This window comes from Monodelphis domestica, chromosome X (genome assembly GCF_027887165.1).
Source record: "Monodelphis domestica isolate mMonDom1 chromosome X, mMonDom1.pri, whole genome shotgun sequence".
In the NCBI taxonomy this organism is placed as follows: Eukaryota; Metazoa; Chordata; class Mammalia; order Didelphimorphia; family Didelphidae; genus Monodelphis; species Monodelphis domestica.
In genome coordinates this window covers 52420347-52443881 of record NC_077235.1, presented here as the reverse complement: position 1 = coordinate 52443881, position 23535 = coordinate 52420347, and the positions used below count along the sequence as shown (strand labels likewise).

The following is a 23535-nucleotide window of genomic DNA, read 5'->3' as shown; positions in this document are numbered from 1 at the left end:
GATTTACAAGGATGAAACTGAGGCTAAGATAACCTACAGTGCCCACATCCCCTGGGGGAGTGAAGGATAAGTAAAATAAACTTCCCATGCAATCTGGTTGTTGCCTGTTGCACTTGGTCGGTGTCAAATAAGCATCCCCTAGACGACGCAAACCCCACATATGTGACTTCTTCCCACTCCATTGCCCAGAATACCTTCCTCTCTACTATAGTGACATCTAGAACACTTACTGGTACTATTAATAAAGAAAGAGGAAGAAAATGGGAAGATCATGGGTATGTCCTGTTCCCCTTATTTGTTACTGTTTTCCCTTCTCTCCATTTGCTTATTGTTGAAATTGTTGTTGATCTTGGCTAGGCATTGATCTTACTAAATGAATTAATACTCCAAGGAAACATTGGCATTTTAAACAGTGTATTTAAAAAATCTTTTCCTACTTAGTCTAACAATTAAAGATGAATTTGGGCTAACTAGATTTTTCCCTTGCTCTATTATTTTACAGCTGCAAACCTCCCCCCCCCCCCAACAAAAATCAGCATTCCTACACCTGTACATTTAGTTTACAGAAATTACTTGACTGAACATGGGAAGGGGGGGTGAATAGACTAGAAGGGAGATTATGAGCCTGGTTATATGGAAGGATGATGGTACCCTTGACAAAACGGGCAGATTTAAAGTAAGATAATGAGTTCCATTTTGAACAAGTTGAATTTGAGATGCCTATTGGACATATAAGACAGGTGGTGATACACTACTAGAATTTAAGAGAGAGATTAGGACTGGAAATATAAGAGCATGTGCCTAGAGGTGATATTAAACCCATCTTTATCAATAAGATATCTAAGAGGAAGTGCTGAAAGAGAAGAGCTCTATTAAACACATATACTTAAGGGACAAGAAATGGATGATGAGGTAGAAAAGGAAGAAGAATGAAGCATTCAGACAGGAGGACTAGAAAGAAATCATTGTCACAGAGCAAGGAGAAAGGGAGAATCCAGGAAATGGGGCCAATTAATATTGCTAAAAGTTGCAGTGAGGTTGAGGCCAAGAACGTTAGGCTACAAGGGTTGAACTATACTTTATTTTTATTTATTAAAAATCCTTGCTGCTAGAGTCTCCTGCCATTCAGGTGGGGTTGGGGAGAATAGTGATTTCATCTGCAAGGGTAGGAGATTTTTGAGAAGTAAAGGTAACATGACCAGGGTATTAGAAAACATGGGCAGAAAATCCAAATAATAAAGTAGCAGTCAGGCATGGAACAAGCTAAACTAAGCTGCTGTGTTTGTCTGACACAGGCATCCAGACAAACACTCAGTTAGCAAAATCCTGAATGAAGGGCTGCTGGAGCAACCATGGTGATGCTGCATGAAGAGCCAGTTGGCCACAGCCACAGCCCAGCCAACATGAAAGCTGTAAAGCTCGCTATGACTTCTATGAAGGTCAGGATACTCAGGAGAACACAAGCTTATAGAACTAAAAAGGAAATGCATCTCAGGCTTGGGTTCTTAAATTGGGACCCGTGAACTTAAAAATCTATTTTGACAACTATTTCAACACAACTGGTTTCCTCTGAAATCCTCTGCATTTTATTCATGTATTGAAAGACATGATTCTGGGAAGGCCTCCACAGGTTTTATTCCAGTGTCTGCCCAAGAGGTCCAGGAAACTAAAGAGCTTCTAGAATACAAGGGGCCTCCTATGGCATGGCAGAGCTTGAGGTACAACAATCTGACAGAGCATTTGGCCATGCAGCAAGCATGGCATTCTCTTCAGAGTAGAGAGGAAACAGTATGTGATGATACCTTGAGCAGAGAAGTGAAGACTATTTAGACTTGGGGCAAAGAGCATGAAACTTGCCCTCAAAAGGGAGAAAGTGATTGGGAAGTCACTGAATTGGAACATGTGTGAGCTTTTTACCCAACTCATCAGTCTACTGTCACATTCAATAGTATTCAAGTAGCCTTGCCATCCAAGTGTGAAACCCTATGGTTTCTATGCTGTTGAAAAATTGCAAGTGCTACAAATCCCTCTAAAATTCTATGTCCTGGTTACCCTGCCCTTGTTATATTTATGGTTCTACCAGGAAAGTAAAGGTTCAAGAGAAATAGAGCATGGACCTCAAATGGTTAAGTGGTATCATCACATTCTTAAAGTTGTACATGTCTCAAAGAAACAGAAAAGCAGGTGACTGTCTCCCATTTATAATATCTCTCTCTCTCTCTCTCTCTCTCTCTCTCTCTCTCTCTCTCTCTCTCCCCTCCCCCACATCATACTACTCAAAAATTCCTGTCAAGGATGCACAGGATCATTTGATTATAAGAAGAGCTGGGGTCAAATCTCACCTTTGTGCCCTATTTGCTATGTGAGCTTATTTCCTCACTGTGGGCTTCAGTTTCACCATCAGCAAATAAAAAGATCTGACTAAATGATCTCTTAAGTGCCTGCCAGCTGTGCCATGCTGTGATTCCAGCATGGTTTTACAATGTCTTTTGAAACTGTAAAAGCTGGTGATTTCTTAAGTATGGCATCAATGTTAGATATTACTAATCATCTTCTTTGATCATATTAATAATGAGAATAATAAGGCCTAAAGCCCCAAGTCCCACCAGTAACAAATACTTCCCTCTGAAATGACAGGACTTGATCCTGTGGGGTCAATAAGCATGCTAGCTTAGGTTGCCTCCAGTACTTCATGCATTGCCTCCAAGATGTTGTTGACTGTCAATCAATCCCAAGCTCTCTGAGAACCATTTCCGAAATGTTAATAAGGATGACATTCCACACCTTCTTTAATTCTGCTAGGACTTAAATTGATAATGTGAATCAAAAAGCACTGGTCTAAAGTCCACTTTTCCCATAACCCCTCCTCCCCAACTGGATTTTAAACAAGATTGTCTCTTGAGGATGCAGATTTTCCATTGCTTGGCCTAACTCCACAAAAGACAACAGAAATTTGGCACTAAGTTCCACAATGCTTTTCTCCACAGTCAAATATCCATAATTCAGGAACCTAAAGGAGAAGCAATTTGGCCAGTGGTCCCCAGGATGATCTGGATTGAAAATGGCAAAGTGGGAGGAGATTTCTGCTCAATTTTAGTTTTCAGCTACTGAGCATGAGCCCACAACAAATGAGGGCAAGCTCAATACTAGAAAGAAAGCCACTCATTCCAATCCCCAATATTCCAGAAGGGGCTGAGCATGCTCCACTCCCTTTCAACTTCACTCTGTCCTTCAATGCACTAACAGAACTGTCTTTCTTCCACGAGGATCTGGTCCTGTCACTCAACTGTTGAGAAATCTTGAGAATCTCCCTACCTCTCAAGTAATATTTAAATTTGATAATCTGGAGTTCAAGTCCCTCTACCATGTAGCACCAATCAATCAATAATTAAACACCTACTGTGTTTCAGGTACTAGGGATACAAAGAGACAAGAAAAAAAAGCTCTTTACCTCAAGGAGCTTACATTCCAGTAGAAGAAACATCTATATAAATCCTGTAGGCATATCCAAAATGCACACAAAGGAGATGGAAGTAGGCAGTATGAGAACTGAAGGAGCAGTCGGAGAAGGATGGAACTGAGAAAGGACTCCTGTATTAGGTTATAACTTGAGCTGAGAAATTCCATGAGGCAAAGGTGAGGTATGAGAACATTCCAGGCACAGAAAAGAATTTTCCCAACTAAACTATCAGTCCCCTCCCCATAACCTATGCTCCAAACAAAGTGAATTATCTCTGCTCTCTCCTGCCTCCCTCTGGGCCTTTGTCCACACTGTGTCCCCTATACCTGAAATGTCCTCCTACCCAATCTTTAAAGCCCCACTCAAATTCTGCCTCCTATGTGAAGCCTAGCCTAATCTCCCTACTTAGTAAAGAGTTTCCTCCCCTACTTGCTGTAGATATCACAAAGCACTTTCTTTTGCTAATATACTAAATATTTTTATAATATTCTGAGTATATACAACAACACTGTGTTATCATCAGCTGCAATGCAACTCTGAAGGCATTGATTCTCAAGATATCTGAAAGAAGGGAGGGTACCAGATATCTGGGGGAAAAAAGTCATGGACTTTCTCATTATCCCAGAAGATAACTGAGGAAATAGCAACACCCAAGAACTTCTCTGCCTACTTTCCCATACTCTATGAAATTTTGATGAAATCATTGCCACCCATACCTCAGTGAAGGTATCCAATAGATGTTGAGAGCTAGAAGAAGGGCCCTGTGATAAAGAGCAAAACCCCTGTGGAGAATTTACATTGGCCTGAAACACAGTCACCCAGCAAATGAGAAGACATTACAGCAGAGGTGTCAAACTCAATGGCCTGCAAAACTCCCTAGTGCAGCCTGAACCAGATTAAAATGTCATTGGGAAATGTTTAATGAAATACCTAAAAATACAATATGCCAGAGATGTTAATTTGTGGTTTTCTCAATGTACTGTCTGCAGGGATCCCCTTTGTATAATTGAAAATATGTTGCACTAAAAAAGAACTACATTTCCTGGGAGTCCACTGACTTCCTGTAGACAGAGGATATTATCGAGTGGGCGATCCTCTTAGGCCTCTTTGACTTGATGACAGCAAGCTTGGTAGTGGTAAGGCAAACATCTGAACTGGCTGATCAGCCATGGGCACAAGGTCTTTATTTTGTATCTTCCTTATTCCTTGATTTCTAATGATCCTTAATAAATCCATTAGAATATATTTATTATTGAAATCTAATTTTAATTTTTACACCTTTTACTAGAGTTTTCCACCATAGGTCTAAAGGATTTGGGAAACTCCCTTTGCACCAGTGGAAAGGCCACACCTTTCAGTGAACTCCATCTCAGTTAGTTATTATCTGGGTATGGATGATCTCCTCTCACTAGGGCCAGAGTTAGGTCTTTGCTAACCTTTGAATCTTCTCCCAACTGACCTAGCAATTTGAGCATTTAAGTGTCAACTGTACAAGGCACTATGCTGGGTACTGAGAAAGGAAAGGGAAAAAAAGAAACCACTCTGACCAGAAACAGCACTTGACTTTGGATTGATGAGGAGTTAGAAATAAATATAAAATACTACAAAGTAATTTCAAGAGGGAGAAAGGGCTAATAATTAAGAGGACTCAGGAAAGGCCTTGTATAGGGGGTGGCCCCTGAGTTGTATAATAATGGAGGTTAGGTATTGATTCTAAGGGTCAGGGACAAAGAGGAAGGACATTCCAGATGTGGCCAGGCACAGAAGCAAGAGACAGGGTGCTCTATATAGGGAATAGGGAATAGACTAGTTTGAGTGGAACACAAAGTTCAGGAAGGAGAATAATAGAAAAGACTTGGAAAGATAGGTAGAGGAGAACCAGATAGTGGAGGGTTTTAAATGCCAACCTGAGGACTTTATATTTTATCCTAGAGGTAATAATGAGGCACTGAAAGATTTTTAAGTAGGGAAAAGAGCATGGCATGCCCAACCTACTCTTTAGGACAATTACTTTGGTAGCTTTGTCAAAAGACAGATTAGAGAAAGGAGACCCTATAGGCATGAAGACTATTAGAATAGTCCAGGGAAAAAATGAGGAAGGTCTGAATTGGGATAGAGATTGTATGAGTGGAGAAAATGGGACAGACAGCACACAGGGCCCTGTACACACCAAAAATCTAATAAATACTTGTTAAATTGAATAGAGAAGTCTATCAGTTCTATATTGTACCTCCAAAATGGGTAGGTAGATAATTTCAAGTCTCTCACTGTAGGTACTTAATAAAATGATGCTAAACTCTCTGATTCTGGATGGTCAGACACACATTAAAAACCCACCTCAATGACGGAATACTATTGTGCTAAAAAGAATAATGAACAGGATGATTTCAGAAAGAGTTGGAAAGACTTCATGGACTGATGAGTGAAATAAGCAGAACTAGGAAAACTCTATACACAATAACAGCAATATTATGGAATGAACAAATGCGATAGTTTGCTACTAACAGCAATACAAAGATCCAGGACAATTCTGAGGGACTTAGGATAAATAATGCTATCCTGCCTCCAGAGAAAGAACTGTTAGAGCCAAAATGCAGATGAAAATATACTATTTTTCAATTGTTTATTTAGATTTATGTTTTGGGATTTTGGTTTTATAAGATTACCTACTTACAAAAATGAATGATACAAAAAATAAAATAAGTTAAAAAAATAAAGTTTTAAAAATCCCCACCTCAAGATTCTCCATATACCTGTGTCTGAAATCTGAGAAAACACGTAGGCCAACTTGCATCAGAAGCTCCCTACATATGATGCCTTTGGGATCCATGTTACAGAGGTCAAAGAGAGGTTATGTAGCAATAAATCTGAGGTTGGCGATAAATCCTGTATCTCATCTCCAATTCCCAGCTCTGGCAGACCACATGCAAGCTAGCCTCTAATTGGAGAGATGGATCCTCTCCTATAACTTCCACTCTTAACACAGTCATATCAAGTTGGAAAGCTTCCAATAGACTGTTCCAAAGACCAAATTAGATTGTGAGGGTTTTCCCCAAAATAATCATATAAAAGAATTAATTTCTAGTTTAAATCCTTGGTAATCATTCCTCTCCTCTGTGATTAGAATACTCCAAAAAATTATGAGCTCCTATTTAGGAGGATCTCTGCTTCAGGCAGGGGTTCAATTTAGCAAACATTTACAACCTTCTATGTGCAAAGCCCTGTGCCAAGTACTGGGAATACAAAGAGAGAGTATGCATTGTGAGAACTGTAAGAGAGTTTAGAGTTTAATACACTATTTTTTTAATTTGAGAGATGAAAAAACCAAGGATCAAAGAGGAAAGTGACTGGTCATATATAGCTCATAAGTGGTAAAGCCCAAATTGGAAATCCAATCAATACTTTCCCCATTACAGCATGTTGCTCCTTCAAGGAGTTTACAATCTAATAGGAGGGAAAGCTATATTCACATACAATTGATACAAGAGAGAGAGACTAGGTCTTCCAGAATGATGCAATCTCCTTGAGGATGGCACCTGGCACAATTCCTGGCACAGATGAATAACTTATTCAATATTAAATAAGTGTTGATTATTGATTAATTGATCCAAGTGTCTGGAACTCTCCAGCAAAATGTTATAAGGTTACACGGATTTTATGATTTGAGGAGGAAGAAATGATTTTGAGCTAGAGAAAGGAGGATGTTGGAAAAGACTTCATGGAAAATAGCACCTAAATGCTTATTGACTAGGTTGGAGGAAAAGGTTCATTTGGGGCTCTGGAGATGGCAGAGGGCTGGCTGATGTAGGGATGTGGAGTAGCCTGATTTGTCCAGAACCAAGAGTAGAATAGTATGAGATAAAGATGGAGAATTAGGCTGGGACCAGACAGTAGAAGTCTCCAGATGCTAAGATCTGGGGTTTATGTTGTCCTTAGAAGACAATGGGGAATCTCCAAAGATTTTTGATGAGAGGGGCAATGTGATCAGAGAGATATATTTTGGGAGATTATTCTGGCAGCAGTAGTGTGGTGGGGTAGCCTAAATGACCTCTGAAGCCCTTCCTAAATCAAAGACTCTCTGATCCCAGGGGAAAAGGTTCTTATGTAACCTCATAGTCATTTTGATGGTAGTCACATTTCCACCCAGATTCATCTTTCATGCCCCTGCCTTCCTGTCAGTCTGACCTTGTTCTTCATTACTCACACTCTTCTAAGTAGCCAAGAGTGCCAATATCCACACACTCTTCAAGCTGGTTTCATTTTCATAAAGTGCTCTATCTAGGCCCCATAAGCATTTCTATTGTACTGTTCCAAAATTGGGATGCTTTTGGATTAAAGGTGGAAACCTGGAGTAATTAAAAAGAGGTACCACATGACCTTGCTCTAAAAAGCCAGAGGTTATGTCCACGTTAATTGTGAACTCAAAACCATATTGATTTTTTCAATGTCATACCACATGGTTCACTCTTAATAGAGTCTGTGATCCCTTGTCACTTATAGATGACCAAACATATGAATCAAATCTGCTTTTGATAATCTACTTCTTTGCATATTTATAATAAAGATATAACCCACTACCCAAAAAAACCTTTCCTGCTAATCAATGACTCGTGAAAGGCAATATGATATAAATGGGTAGAGAGGTAGTCTTGATGAGTTACAGAGATGGTGTTGACCTGTACTGGAAGAAGTTTCTTCACCCAAGTATTCATCAGTGAAATAGCAGGATTAATCCCTAACCTAATGAGGTATAAATTCCTTTCATTTTTATTAAACATGGATTTTTTCATTCATTACAACACATATGTACTTATTGCATATTAACAAATCAGACTTAGGTACCTCCTACCAGACAGACTGGGCAAATTCCTATGGTGCTAAGTTACTTGACAGAATTTCTCAGGGTACAAGTCAGAGCTAATCTTGCCCTGCTACAAAAAGTACAGAGAGTGGGGAAATATTCTTCTTGCCATTATATTTTTATTCTTCTTTTATCATTTTTAAAATTCTGAACTTAAAATACCAAAAAAGTAATTTCTATATACAGCAAAAGAAAATATAAATGAAACAGTGGATTGCCATTTCATACTACTAGATTTTTTAAAATATAGGATACATCCCACCTGACTTCTGAACTTCCTTCTGTTATCTTCTGTAAATTTCTTAAAAGATTTAAATGGTCATCTTTTTTTTCTAGCATCACTATTGTTAATCCCCATTCTCTACTCTCCATCTGGTTTCTTCCAACTAAAAATCAAGAGAAATCAATTATCAAAAATTTATTAAACACTTCCTGTTTGCCAGGCATTTGTGCTGCTGCTGATACAAATAAAGACAAGAACAAGATAAGCAGAGTAAAGCAAAACAAATCTACACAGAGGCCATGACCACAAATGTCTCTCTTTCTGTATGTCATACCCATCGTCTCTCTGTCAGGAAGTGTGCAACATGTTTGTGATATAAGTTCTCTGAAAGCAGGATTGGTTATTGAATAGATCATAGTTCAGAAGTATTTCCAAGTTGTTTGTCTTTTACAAGGCTGTTTGTTGGACTTGCAAAAAATGCTCCTGTTGGTTCTGCTCACTTCACACTACCAAGGATTTTTTAGTCTCTCTTTATTTCTTACAACTTAATACTATTCCATTCCATTCATATACCATAGTTTGTTCAACCATTCCCACAATTGTCTAAGGCTCCTCTTTGGATTCTAGTTTTTTGCCTTCTTCCTCTCCCTTTTAATCTTCTCTTAAGGATCAGGAAGTTGGTTTTATTTGGAGCTACTCCCTCTCTAATATTATCCTCCTCTGAACTCATCTCTCCTTGTTTCCTTGTAGAGTCTGACATATTTCTATACTATACTGTGCATACGTGTATGTGTGTGCACGCACACACATTCAACCTTCCTTTGTCCATTTCAGGTAAGAGTGGAGTTCATTTGATACCCACTTCCCCCATTTCTTCCTCCATGTTTGTATATACTCTTCTCACATGCCTCAGTTATAAGAAATAGCAAGATCCATTCCGTTCTTCCCCCTTTCTGCATTAGTTTCTTCCTTTTACCCTCTTTAAACCCTTAGAACAGAACCAATGCCCATTCTCACCTTTCTAGATTCCTCTGTACTCCTGTGTTTGCATTTCAAAATTTCTACTCAGCTCTAGAGTTTTCATTAGGAGTTCTTAGAAGTCCCTTATTCCTTTAAAAATCAATTTCCTCCCCTGTAGAATAATACTCAGTTTTGCAGGGTAAGCTATTCTTGATTGTCAGCCTATCCCTTTTACCTTCTGAAATAGTATATACTAAGATCTCCTCTTGTTTATAGTAGAAGCTTCCAGGTCTTGTGTGATCCAGTATGGGGCTCTTTGGTATTTGAACTGCTTCTTTCTCAATGCTTGCAGAATTTTTTCTCTGACATAGGAGTTTGGGATTTTTACATTTGAAGGGTTTTTTTTAAAACAATAACCTTTCAGGAGATTATAGGCATATTTTATCTGTACTTTGACCTCTGGTTCTAAAAAAGCTTTCATTTTTAATGTATAATAACTTCTTGAAAACTGGGGCCCAGGCTTTTAAAAAACAAACCCTTACCTACTATCTTAGAATCAATACTGTGTATTGGTTCCAAGTCAGAAGAGCAGTAAGGATTAAGCAATGACAGTTAAGTGACTTTCCCAGGGTCTCATAGCTAGGAAGTGTCTGAGGCCACATTTGAACCCAGGACCTCTTATCTCCAGGTTTGGCTCTTTATTTATTGAGCCACCTAGCTGCCCCCTCACACTTTGTCTTTTTAAACAGGAAAAATATGATTCTTCAATTATCTCTCCTTAACCAGATTTCCAGGTCAATTGTTTTTTACATCAGATATCTTACATTTTCTTCTATTTTTTTAATCTTTTGATTTCATAATATATTTTGCTGACTCATGCAGTCACTGATTTTTATTTGTTATATATTAGTTTTCAGGGAGTCCATTACTTGGGTAAGGCTCACTACTTTCTCTTCTAAGTTATTTATTCTTTTTTCAATTCTTTCCTTGAGAGCTTTGATTTCATTTTTTATATCACTTGCTTCATTTCTTCTAGGCATTCATGCAGTCCTCATGGAAAATCCATTTTTCCCTGTAAATCTTTGCCTGAATTGACTTACTCCTTCTCTGGGGAGAGTTCTAGATTTATGATAATTTTTAAATTGATTAGGGATTTAGATTCTTCTTCCACTCATTCCCTGCTGAGATTTTTGATGACTTATTCAGTCCTCTGTCACTTGAGTTCCTGTACTGACCTCATAGGGTTGAGATCTTTAAAGTCCAGTGTACCATCTCAGGACAGAGGACTAAGGACCACTGAGTACCTAGGCCTGAGGTATCAGGCCCAACACTGCCAGCTTGGGGCTTGTTGACCACACTAGGGCTTTCTCAGAGGAGTCATCTACTCTTGTTGCCTCCAGACACAGACTCTATAGGGTACAAGTTTCTCAGGCTCATTTCTAGTTAAACAGAAAGGATCCTGGCTCTGATACCCCAAATCATAAAGTTAAAAAAATAAGGGGTCAGATGCCATGTCAACTCAATTGATACCCTACTGTCAATACTACCAATAAAACTCATGGAATGGGAAGTAAATAAATAAGAAATAAAATGCCTTTTAAAAAAGCTGGAATTGACATTATTATTCTAAGTTTATATTTTCAGAAAAAAATAATGCACAGGAAATATGACAGTCCTTCCTCATGTACATACTTTTAGAGCTCAAAACTCTGCTTATGCAAGGCCTTTCCTGCCCCTTCCCACTTGAGAGTGCCTTCCATTATTACATGGAAATCCCTATATAAGAAGTTCTTGGAGAATAAATCTCCCCAAACTGGACATTCAGAGTACCTCTACCCAAAGTGGTACAATGGATATTCCCCAAAAGGAATAAATAGCCCAAGAAAAATGCCTAGGGAAAATATACATGTGGTTCTAAATGCAACTTTGGGGAAGGGAACTAAGAAAGGGGAAGCAAAGGCAATACAGATTTGATTGCTCTCCTTACAGGTTTAATTTCTTCAAATTTCAGACTGCAATCAACTGTCTTTAGTCTTCAAAAATCAAAAGAAATCTACCTGCAGAGAGCATCAGGCCAACCCTAAGAGGTACCTGGCAATATATCCCTGTGTTCAGTTCCCCTCAGGTCAGTGAGGCTTAATATGACAGGGAATGTTGGGACTAGGTTTATATGGAGCAAAAAAGGGAATGTTTTTGACCACAGGGGAGAAAAAGCAAAAGCAAAAGCAAGTGATGTTCTATGAAGGAAGAGAACAGATAAGCCAAAAAAAATGTTTCATAGCTAAAAGAAATGAAGTCTAGGCAACAACAGCAGGTCAAGCAGACAGGTAATTACCATATAGTCTTGACAGAAGATAATATTCAAATACATTATTATTCCTGGATTTTAAAAAAATATCATAGATCTTGATACAAGCTTTTTGCTAAAGCTTGCAAGAGAAACTAATGTAGAGGACTTGCTCCCCAAGAGAGGTAAGAATTGAACCAGAATTAGTCTGCAAATTACAAGGTAACTACCTAAAGAAAAAGAGAAACATAATGGTAGAAATGAGCCCAGATTTTTGTGGGGAGGAATCATATGAACTGGAGTTGCTTTTCTATGGAGACAGCATTATAACTCTGATGTACATTTCCAAACTAGTAATACCCTGTAGATAATAAAATCATATTTATTTAAAATAACTAGCCAAAAATGGACCTGCAAGAGATGCATTGTTGGCAGAAGAAGGAATGAAGACATTCTCAGGGGGTGAAAATTGTCAATCATTTTATCTGGCCATATTAGCAGCTAAGGGATATATCCCAGCTCTGCCACTTAGAACTTTAGTGAGCCTTGGCAAGTCATCTCACCTTTGGTTTCCCTCTCCATCAAATAAGGAGACTGTATTACATTAAATGGCCCAGACATTCCTTTTAACTTTAGATCAAAGATCTTGGGCCCAAAAAAAGACAAGAGTGAAAGGAGTACCTGCTTGAACGTAACATATTAACAAAACTGCAATACCTGGCACTACTTCAGAGCTTTCCCATAGATAAGGTCCTTCGTGGGCATTATCTAAGGTGAGGCTAGGCACTACCAGTATTAACCCCATTTTACAAATGTAGAAAAGAAAGGTGAGTGGACTTAAATTACCTGCCCAAAAGCACACATTTAGTTAGCTGCAGAATTGCTTCTTAGTTCTTTGGACTTCAAATTCAGCGCTCTTCTTTCTTCCCCAATCCCTTGGACTACTTGCTAACCATCCACCCAAGCCCAATTCAAAATCCCTCATACCCTTCAAGCTCACTGGCCTACAATTTTTTACAGTACCTAACAACTAAAATACAGAAACTCAGAATATTAAAATCAAAGAGCTACAAAGGACCTCAGTGGTCCTCTAACCTGACCAGTGACTGATCAAAACATCTATCAACAAGATTGTTAACTTAAAGATCTCTTGTAAAGGAAAGGGAACATACTTTCACTGTGAGGAGTTTGTCTTCACTTTTACACTCTACTTCCTTTAACATTACTCCTAATCTCTGCTCTCTGATGCTAAAAAGGAAAAATGTCCTCTTCCTAGTGATAGTCTTTCAAATATTTGAAGACAGTTATCCTGCCCCAACTCTCACTCACCAACTCCTCTTTTTTTTTAAACCCTTACCTTAGAATCAGTGCTTTGTACTGGTCCCAAGGTAGAAGAAAGGCTAGGCAATGGGGGTTAAATGACTTGCCCAGGGTCACACAGCTAGGAAGTGTCTGAAGCTAGATTGGAACCCAGGACTTCCCATTTCCAGGCCTGGCTTTCTATCCACTGAGCCACCCAGCTTCCCCCACCAACTCCTCTTGACTCCAAGACAAACAACATCAGTTCTTTTAACCAATCCTCAAAGGAAGCCAGGTGACAATATGGATAAAATTCTGAATTTTGAGTCTGAAAGACAGGAGTTCATGTCCTACTTTACTTGCTTCCTAGATGTGTGGTGTGTGCCCCTGGAAAAGTCATTTAACCTTTCTGAGCCTCAGCTTCCTCATCTATAAAATGGGGAAAATCCTAGTAGTACCTGCTTCACAGGGTTATTTTAAGTAACAAATAAAGTAACAAATGTACAGGACTTTATAAATGTTAAAATGCTCTAAAAATGCTTCCTTCTCTTATTTTTACATTTTTTCCTAGTTTTATCTTTATTTTATTTTTAATAACAAATTTGCACATATGTTTTCCAAAGTTATAACATTCATGTTGTCTCCCTCCCTTCTTTCCTCCCCCTCCTAGGAACCCAATTCAATCTGAGTTGTACATGTATTATCATACAAAACATATGTCCATGTTATTCATTTTTGTAAGTGAAAAAACTTACAAAACCAAAACCCCAAATCAAAACCTCAAAACATATACCCAAATAAAAAAGTGATAAATCATATGCTTTGATCTGCATTCCAACTCCAACAGTTCTTTCTCTAGGGGTGGATAGCATTCTTTTTAATAATTCCCTCCAAATTGTCTTGATCATTGTATTGTTGTTAGTAGCAAAATCTATCACATTTGATCGTCCCACAATATTGTGATTACTGTGTACAATGTGCCTCTGGTTCTGCTTATTTCACTCTGCATCAATTCACGTAGGCCTCTCTAGTTCTTTCTGAAATCATCCTGTTCATCATTCCTTATAGCACAATAGTATTCCATCACCATCATATACTACAATTGTTCAGCCATTTCCTAATTGAGGGACATCCCTTTAGTTTCCAATTCTTTGCTACCACAAAAAACAGAGCTATAAATATTTTTGTGCAAACAAGGCCTTTCCAATTTTTTTAATCTCTTTGGGATACAAATCTAGTAGTGGTATTGCTGGATCAAAGGACATGGGATCTTTTAGTGCCCTTTGGGCATAATTCCAAATTGCCCTCCAGAATGGTGGGATCAATTCACAACTTCACCAGCAATACATTAGTGTCCCAATTTTGCCACATCTCCTCCAACATTTATTATTTCCCTTTACTGTCATATTGGCCAATCTGACATGTGTAAGGTGGTACCTCAGAGTTGTTTTAATTTGCATTTCTCTAATCAGGAGGGATTAGAACATTTTTTTCATATGATTATGGATACCTTTGATTTCTTCCTCTTATTATTATTATTGTTATTATTATATGACATGATCCCCAGGATTCATCCTCGGTACCCTCTAATGGGAACCTTCTATGAGCTTATTAGCCTAATTTGAAAAGGTGGGGCTAAGAACTAAGCAAAGAATACCAGATGGGATCTGGCCAGGGAAAAGAGCAGCAATTGGACCAGTTCCATAGGCCTGGATCTCTTTTTCACCATGTAACTCAAGAGACTATTGGTTTTTGGAGCTGATACACCATACTGGTGGTTTATATGGCACTTCTAATCCAGGAAAGCTGTTTTCTAGCCACATATCTCAGGCAATATTTGTGAAGCCAGTTTTTTGGACCCAGGGTTAACCAAATCTAGCACACTTCAGTCTTAACCCATTCAATTGAGTATAACATTGTAAACTATCAAGATCTGTGGGTACCTTCACTGTCAGTCATCCTACCTGAAAGCTAACACTCCCAGCTTCAATCATGTCATTGGCAAATTGAAGAATCACCCTTTTATAGTTTCATCCAAATAAATTATAAGAATTTTAATAAGCATAGGACCAAGAACACATCACTGGGGTTGCTCTATTAGAGACCCTCCCTCTAAGCAGATACTAATCCTTTAATGACTGATCCTTGGGGTTCATACATTCAACTAGGTACAAATCCAACTAACTTCTATCATCTAGCCCAAATGGCTCCATCTTGTCTGAGGAGTACAAACAACTTGGCCAGATGATAGGTTAAAATGCAAGTATATCTGGTCTACCTGGGGATGTCTCTAATAGCCCTGTCAAAAAAGGAAATGAGGTTAGTCTTATATGACCTTTTTAAGAGGAAGTCAGACTGGTTCTCTGTGATCCTGGCTTCTCTGAGGGCTCTCAAACCACCTCCTTAATAATGAATTCTAGGATTTTTCCAGGAATCAAAGAAAAGCTCAGTGACTGACAGGCTCTATCCTCTTTCCTTTTTCCAGTCCTAGACTAGCGCCTCTCCTATCCCTCAGGTTCTTGCAGAGATCATTGACAGACTCAGCAATCATTTCTGTTAACCAATCCTCAAAGGAAGCTAGGTGATACTATTTCTTTTAGTACCCAAGAATAGAGTTAGGGGCTCTTAACCTTTTTGTTTGTCATGAACCCTTCTAGCAGTTTGGTCTTCAGAAACTCCTCTAATAATGTTATTAAATACATAGGATCACAAAAGAAACAAATTAGATTGAAAGACAGTATTAAAATTTTTTCAAGTTCATGGAACCCCTGGTATCATTTAACGTTAGTTTCAACTCACTCTGAGCTCTGTTCTCTCCTTCCCAGCCCAAAGGTCAAACATCCTCCTTAAAAGAGAAAATAAGCAAATAAAGTGCCTTTTCACAGGGTCTTTTTTTCTTACCAAATTGACCCTCAAGTCCTAGTCCTTTGCTTCTTCTTTTGTCTCCAACCCAGCAAAAAGGGTCATAAACAATTCAAGTTTATTTACATCATGTCTCACTAAACAATCTTATTTAAGCTTTGTATCTTTCAGCACCAGATGCTCAAAAAAAGGTTATGTGTTTTGTCAAAGGTCACCGAGTTAATAAGTGGAACTACTAGAATTTGAACACAAGTCTTTAGATTCTATGTCAAGAGCTCTTTTCATGACAATGATAGTGATGCCCTTATATCTTTGTATGATACACAGTTGAGCTACGAGTTGTTGTTTAAGCTACTCCTGCCAAAGCAGGCGTGAGCACACATATAAATACACATACGCTGCCATTTTTGGTCCCCACTACAGGTTCTTATTCTCACAGTCATGTATGTTCTCCTGGATGTTCCTATGGCTCCTTCTAGTCAAAGCTATTGATTTATCACCACCATTTTCTTCCTTCTACTTCTTCTCTACCTTTTGCTTTTGCGTCTGTTTATTTCCTGTTGCTCCTTCTAAGTTTTTCAGTTTTCCTCAGTGAAAACCTTATCTAACTACTGCCATCCAAATAAGGTATTCCTATTCTTCCACATACTTCACATTTTCTTCCTGCATGGATGTGGTTGTTAATGGAAATTTGGGACTGCATCACTGTACTCAAAGAATGTATTTGCTTCCAATCTCCAGTCTGAGAAGTTCTGTCCCTGGAGTATTGAGGTTTTGTTGTACATCAATTCTTTTTGGATGATTCTTCTCAGACTTTTCATTTCTTTCACATGCTTTCCCTAAAGTCCTGGAATTTTCTGTCCAACTAAGATTCATTTCACCCTCTTAACAATCTTCTCTTCATTTCCCTTCTTAAAACTTTTATTGAACTCTGTATCCAGAGTTGATAAGGACTCTATTCTCAGTCCATAACCTTACAGAAACAATAAGGCTAAAAAGAACTTTTATCATTTGGAAAGTAATAAATCCCAGAGTTTAAGAACTGAAACCTGGCATCTGTGACTATAAATGGGACCTTCTACTCTATTTTGTGTGCTGACTCCCAGAGGAAAACTTTTTTCAGAGAAAAATTGATTTGATCTTCCTAAATAATCCCTAGGGACCTGTGTCTTTGGGATACAGTCTCTTTTATGTGATTGGATCCTTAATATAATCCATGGCCTTTTGCAACCTATTTATAAAACTTTTCTTAAAAGGTTACATGAATATATTGTTTCAAATATTGAATAATTAAAAGTCATCATCCATGTTCCATGATTATGTTGAAATTTTGCAATATTTTAAACTTAAATTAACCATATCACAGTGTCAGAATGAGGAAAGAATACTATCCCAGGAGGCAGGTGTGAAGATAGGATTAACTCTCCCCTGCCCATATTTTAGACTTAATCACCAAAAGCATATAGACCCCACTTATCCTTAAGTATGGGTAGGTCTGTGACTCACGTGTGCTAAAGTGGGTGACAAATCAGAAACTTACAGACTGCCCCTGGGCAGTCCTAAGCAAAGCTATAGCTTCATTTGGTCCAGCAAAGTGGAAAGAAGACACAGGAAGTGACGAAAGGAAGGGTCTTTAAAAGTGACAAGAACTTCCTGTGACCAGGTCTTTCACCTTGGAACTTAACTTGAAGGACCCTGGAGGAACTCTGGCTAAGGACTGCTTTCTACTTTCTATTAGGACTACCATGTGGACTTCCGGTTAAGATGGCGGCTTAGAGAAAGCTCAAGTTCAGATCTCCGGAAAAACCTTCCCGACCGATCTCAAACTATAAGCTCCTAAGGCGCCGAAATTCAAAACGATCAACAGCACAGACCCTGGGAACCCTCCTCCTGGACCTGGACCCGGTTCAAAAGGTACGGCTCCCCTTAAAAGCCAGAACCCGAGATCCCTCGGACCTCAGGGGTAGGAGCGCAGAGTCCAAGGCTCCCGGAAGCCGCAGCCCTGCCGGCTGGGCTCAGAGAGCAGAACCCTCAGGGACTTCTACAGTCCCGGTGAAAGTTACTGCCTGGGGCTTCCGCTGCAGAGAGCTGGTCGAAACAACAGCAACCCTCAGGGCGGGCAAGACAGCCTCACGGGCTGGATCCTGCTATCCAAGTCTCAGTGAAAGTCCTTGCTCTCGGAGCTTGGGTTAGCTGCAGCCCATCCCCCCGCAGGCCGACGAAACAGCCTCACGGCCAGCGATTCTGAAGGCAACTTCCTGAAAGCAACGTGGTCCGACCCTTCCATTCCAGTTCCAGTGAGGCATATTCAGTTTAACCCAGGGAAAGTCATAGAACCATCTGCCCAGGACTAAAGCCTCTGAACACCAGACAGAGACAAGAAAAGCCAATCCTCCACATTCAGAGATGGAAAACTCCACAGAAGCACAGAAGCCCCAAAATACCAAGAAAAATAAGAAGAAAGGGGCGACTTTGGACACATTCTATGGAGCCAAAATACAAAATACAGAGCAGATAGAAGATAATATAAAAGAAAATGCTCCAAAACCTTCCAAAGGAAATGGAAACTCTCCACAAACCTATGAAGAATTTGAATCAGAAATGACCAAAAAGATGGAAGCCTTCTGGGAGGAAAAGTTGGAAATAATGCAAAAGAAATTCACGCATCTACAAAACCAGTATGATGAAACTGAAAAGGAAAACCAGGCTTTAAAGGCCAGAATCAGGCAGCTGGAAGACAACGATCGTGTAAAAGAGCAAGAATTAATAAAGCAAAGCCAAAATACCAAGAAATTAGAAGAGAACATAAAATATCTCACCGACAAGGTGATAGATCTGGAAAATAGGGGGAGAAGGGATAATTTAAGAATAATTGGACTCCCAGAAAAGCCAGAAATAAACACCAAACTGGACATGGTGATACAAGATATAATCAAAGAAAATTGCCCAGAGATTCTAGAACAAGGGGGCAATACAGCCACTGACAGAGCTCACAGAACACCTTCTACACTAAACCCCCAAAAGACAACTCCCAGGAATGTAATTGCCAAATTCCAAAGCTATCAAACAAAAGAAAAAATCCTACAGGAAGCCAGAAAAAGACAATTTAGATATAAAGGAATGCCAATCAGGGTCACACAAGACCTTGCAAGTTCTACTCTGAATGATCGTAAGGCATGGAACATGATCTTCAGAAAGGCAAGAGAGCTGGGTCTCCAACCAAGAATCAGCTACCCAGCAAAACTGACTATATACTTCCAAGGGAAAGTATGGGCATGCAACAAAATAGAAGACTTCCAACTTTTTGCAAAGAAAAGACCAGAGCTCTGTGGAAAGTTTGATACCGAAAATCAAAGAGCAAGGAATACCTGAAAAGGTAAATATTAAGGAAAGGGGAAAATGTTATCTTCTTCTTTTACTCAAACTCTCTTCTATAAGGACTACATTTATATCAACCTATGTATACTAATATGTGGGGAAAATGTAATGTATAAATAGGGGGTAAAGAAAGACCAAATAGAATAATCATTCTCACACAAAGATTCATATGGGAAGGGGAGGGGAAGAAAACTCCTATAAGAAGGAGAGGAAGAGAGGGGGGGAGGATTTACTTAAACCTCAATCTCAGGGAAATCAACTCTGAGAGGGAAAAACATCCAGATCCATTGGGATCTTGAATTCTATCTTAACCAACAAGGGTAAGGAGAAGGGAAAACCAAGGGGGGGAGGGGGAGAGGGAGAACAAAAAGGGAGGGAAAGAGAGGGGGGAAGGGGAGGGAACAAAAAGGGAGGGACTTCAAGGGAGGGGACAAGGGGGACTGTTTCAAAGTAAATCACTGGACTAAAAGGTAGAGCCGAAGAAGAATAGGTTAGAATTAGGGAAGGCAATCAAAATGCCAGGGAGTCCACAAATGACAATCATAACTTTGAACGTGAATGGGATGAACTCACCCATAAAACGTAGACGAATAGCAGAATGGATTAGAATCCAAAACCCTACCATATGTTGTCTTCAAGAAACACACATGAGGCGGGTTGACACCCACAAGGTCAGAATTAAAGGATGGAGTAAGACCTTCTGGACTTCAACTGATAGAAAGAAGGCAGGAGTGGTAATCATGATATCCGATAAAGCCAATGCAAAAATAGACCTGATCAAAAGGGATAGGGAAGGTAATTATATTTTGTTAAAAGGGACTATAGACAATGAGGAAATATCATTAATCAATATGTATGCACCAAATAATATAGCACCCAAATTTCTAATGGAGAAACTAGGAGAATTGAAGGAAGAAATAGACAATAAAACCATACTAGTGGGAGACTTAAACCAACCATTATCAAATTTAGATAAATCAAATCAAAAAATAAATAAGAAAGAGGTAAAAGAAGTGAATGAAATCTTAGAAAAATTAGAATTAATAGACATATGGAGAAAAATAAATAGGGATAAAGAGGAATACACCTTCTTCTCAGCACCACATGGCACATTCACAAAAATTGACCATACATTAGGTCACAGAAACATAGCACACAAATGCAAAAAAGCAGAAATAATGAATGCAGCCTTCTCAGATCACAAGGCAATAAAAATAATGATTAGTAATGGTACATGGAAAACCAAATCTAAAACCAATTGGAAATTAAACAATATGATACTCCAAAACCGTTTAGTTAAAGAAGAAATCATAGAAACAATTAATAATTTCATCGAGGAAAATGACAATGGCGAAACATCCTTTCAAACCTTTTGGGATGCAGCCAAAGCAGTAATCAGAGGTAAATTCATATCCCTGAATGCTTATATTAACAAACAAGGGAGAGCAGAGATCAATCAATTGGAAATGCAAATGAAAAAACTGGAAAGCGATCAAATTAAAAACCCCCAGCAGAAAACCAAATTAGAAATCCTAAAAATTAAGGGAGAAATTAATAAAATCGAAAGTGATAGAACTATTGATTTAATAAATGAGACAAGAAGCTGGTACTTTGAAAAAACAAACAAAATAGACAAGGTACTGGTCAATCTAATTAAAAAAAGGAAGGAAGAAAAGCAAATTCACAGCATTAAAGATGAAAAGGGGGACAGCACCTCCAATGAGGAGGAAATTAAGGCAATCATTAGAAATTACTTTGCCCAATTATATGGCAATAAATACACCAATTTAGGAGAAATGGATGAATATATACAAAAATACAAACTGCCTAGACTAACAGAAGAGGAAATAGAATTCCTAAATAATCCCATATCAGAAATTGAAATCCAACAAGCCATCAAAGAACTTCCTAAGAAAAAATCCCCAGGGCCTGATGGATTCACCTGTGAATTCTATCAAACATTCAGAGAACAGTTAATCCCAATACTACACAAACTATTTGACATAATAAGCAAAGAGGGAGTTCTACCAAACTCCTTTTACGACACAAACATGGTAATGATTCCAAAACCAGGCAGGTCAAAAACAGAGAAAGAAAACTATAGACCAATCTCCCTAATGAATATAGATGCAAAAATCTTAAATAGGATACTAGCAAAAAGACTCCAGCAAGTGATCAGAAGGATCATTCACCATAATCAAGTAGGATTCATACCAGGGATGCAGGGCTGGTTCAACATTAGGAAAACCATCCACATAATTGACCACATCAACAAGCAAACTAGCAAGAACCACATGATTATCTCAATAGATGCAGAAAAAGCCTTTGATAAAATACAACACCCATTCCTATTAAAAACACTAGAAAGCATAGGAATAGAAGGGTCATTCCTAAAAATAATAAACAGTATATATCTAAAACCAACAGCTAATATCATCTGCAATGGGGATAAACTAGATGCATTCCCAATAAGATCAGGAGTGAAACAAGGATGCCAATTATCACCTCTACTATTTGACATTGTACTAGAAACACTAGCAGTAGCAATTAGAGAAGATAAAGGAATTGAAGGCATCAAAATAGGCAAGGAGGAGACCAAGTTATCACTCTTTGCAGATGACATGATGGTCTACTTAAAGAATCCTAGAGATTCAACCAAAAAGCTAATTGAAATAATCAACAACTTTAGCAAAGTTGCAGGATACAAAATAAACCCACATAAATCATCAGCTTTTCTATATATCTCCAACACAGCTCAGCAGCAAGAACTAGAAAGAGAAATCCCATTCAAAATCACCTTAGACAAAATAAAATACCTAGGAATCTATCTCCCAAGACAAACACAGGAACTATATGAACACAACTACAAAACACTCGCCACACAACTAAAACTAGACTTGAACAAATGGAAAAACATTAACTGCTCATGGATAGGACGAGCCAATATAATAAAAATGACCATCCTACCCAAACTTATTTATCTATTTAGTGCCATACCCATAGAACTACCAAAATACTTCTTCACTGATTTAGAAAAAACTATAACAAAGTTCATTTGGAAGAACAAAAGATCAAGGATATCCAGGGAAATAATGAAAAAAAAACACACATGATGGGGGCCTTGCAGTCCCTGACCTAAAACTATATTACAAAGCAGCAGTCATCAAAACAATTTGGTACTGGCTAAGAAACAGAAAGGAAGATCAGTGGAATAGACTGGGGGAAAGCGACCTCAGCAAGACAGTATACGATAAACCCAAAGATCCCAGCTTTTGGGACAAAAATCCACTATTCGATAAAAACTGCTGGGAAAATTGGAAGACAGTGTGGGAGAGACTAGGAATAGATCAACACCTCACACCCTACACCAAGATAAATTCAAAATGGGTGAGTGACTTAAACATAAAGAAGGAAACCATAAGTAAATTGGGTAAACATAGAATAGTATACATGTCAGACCTTTGGGAGGGGAAAGGCTTTAAAACCAAGCAAGATATAGAAAGAATCACAAAATGTAAAATAAATAATTTTGACTACATCAAACTAAAAAGCTTTTGTACAAACAAAACCAATATAACTAAAATCAGAAGGGAAACAACAAATTGGGAAAAAATCTTCATAGAAACCTCTGACAAAGGTTTAATTACTCATATTTATAATGAGCTAAATCAATTGTACAAAAAATCAAGCCATTCTCCAATTGATAAATGGGCAAGGGAAATGGATAGGCAGTTCTCAGATAAAGAAATCAAAACTATTAACAAGCACATGAAGAAGTGTTCTACATCTCTTATAATCAGAGAGATGCAAATCAAAACAACTCTGAGGTATCACCTCACACCTAGCAGATTGGCTAACATAACAGCAAAGGAAAGTAATGAATGCTGGAGGGGATGTGGCAATGTAGGGACATTAATTCATTGCTGGTGGAGTTGTGAATTGATCCAACCATTCTGGAGGGCAATTTGGAACTATGCCCAAAGGGCGACAAAAGAATATCTACCCTTTGACCCAGCCATAGCACTGCTGGGTCTGTACCCCAAAGAGATAATGGACACAAAGACTTGTACAAAAATATTCATAGCTGCGCTCTTTGTGGTGGCCCAAAACTGGAAAACGAGGGGATGCCCATCAATTGGGGAATGGCTGAACAAACTGTGGTATATGTTGGTGATGGAATACTATTGTGCTAAAAGGAATAATAA

General features: G+C 38.5%; 1 protein-coding gene across 9 annotated transcripts in view; it reads right to left on the bottom strand.

Annotated features, from left to right (window-relative positions):
• The window catches only part of ENOX2 (ecto-NOX disulfide-thiol exchanger 2), a 391463-nt gene that overhangs the window by 322551 nt on the left and 45377 nt on the right, over positions 1-23535 (bottom strand). The gene's annotated exons all lie outside the window — the stretch shown is intronic.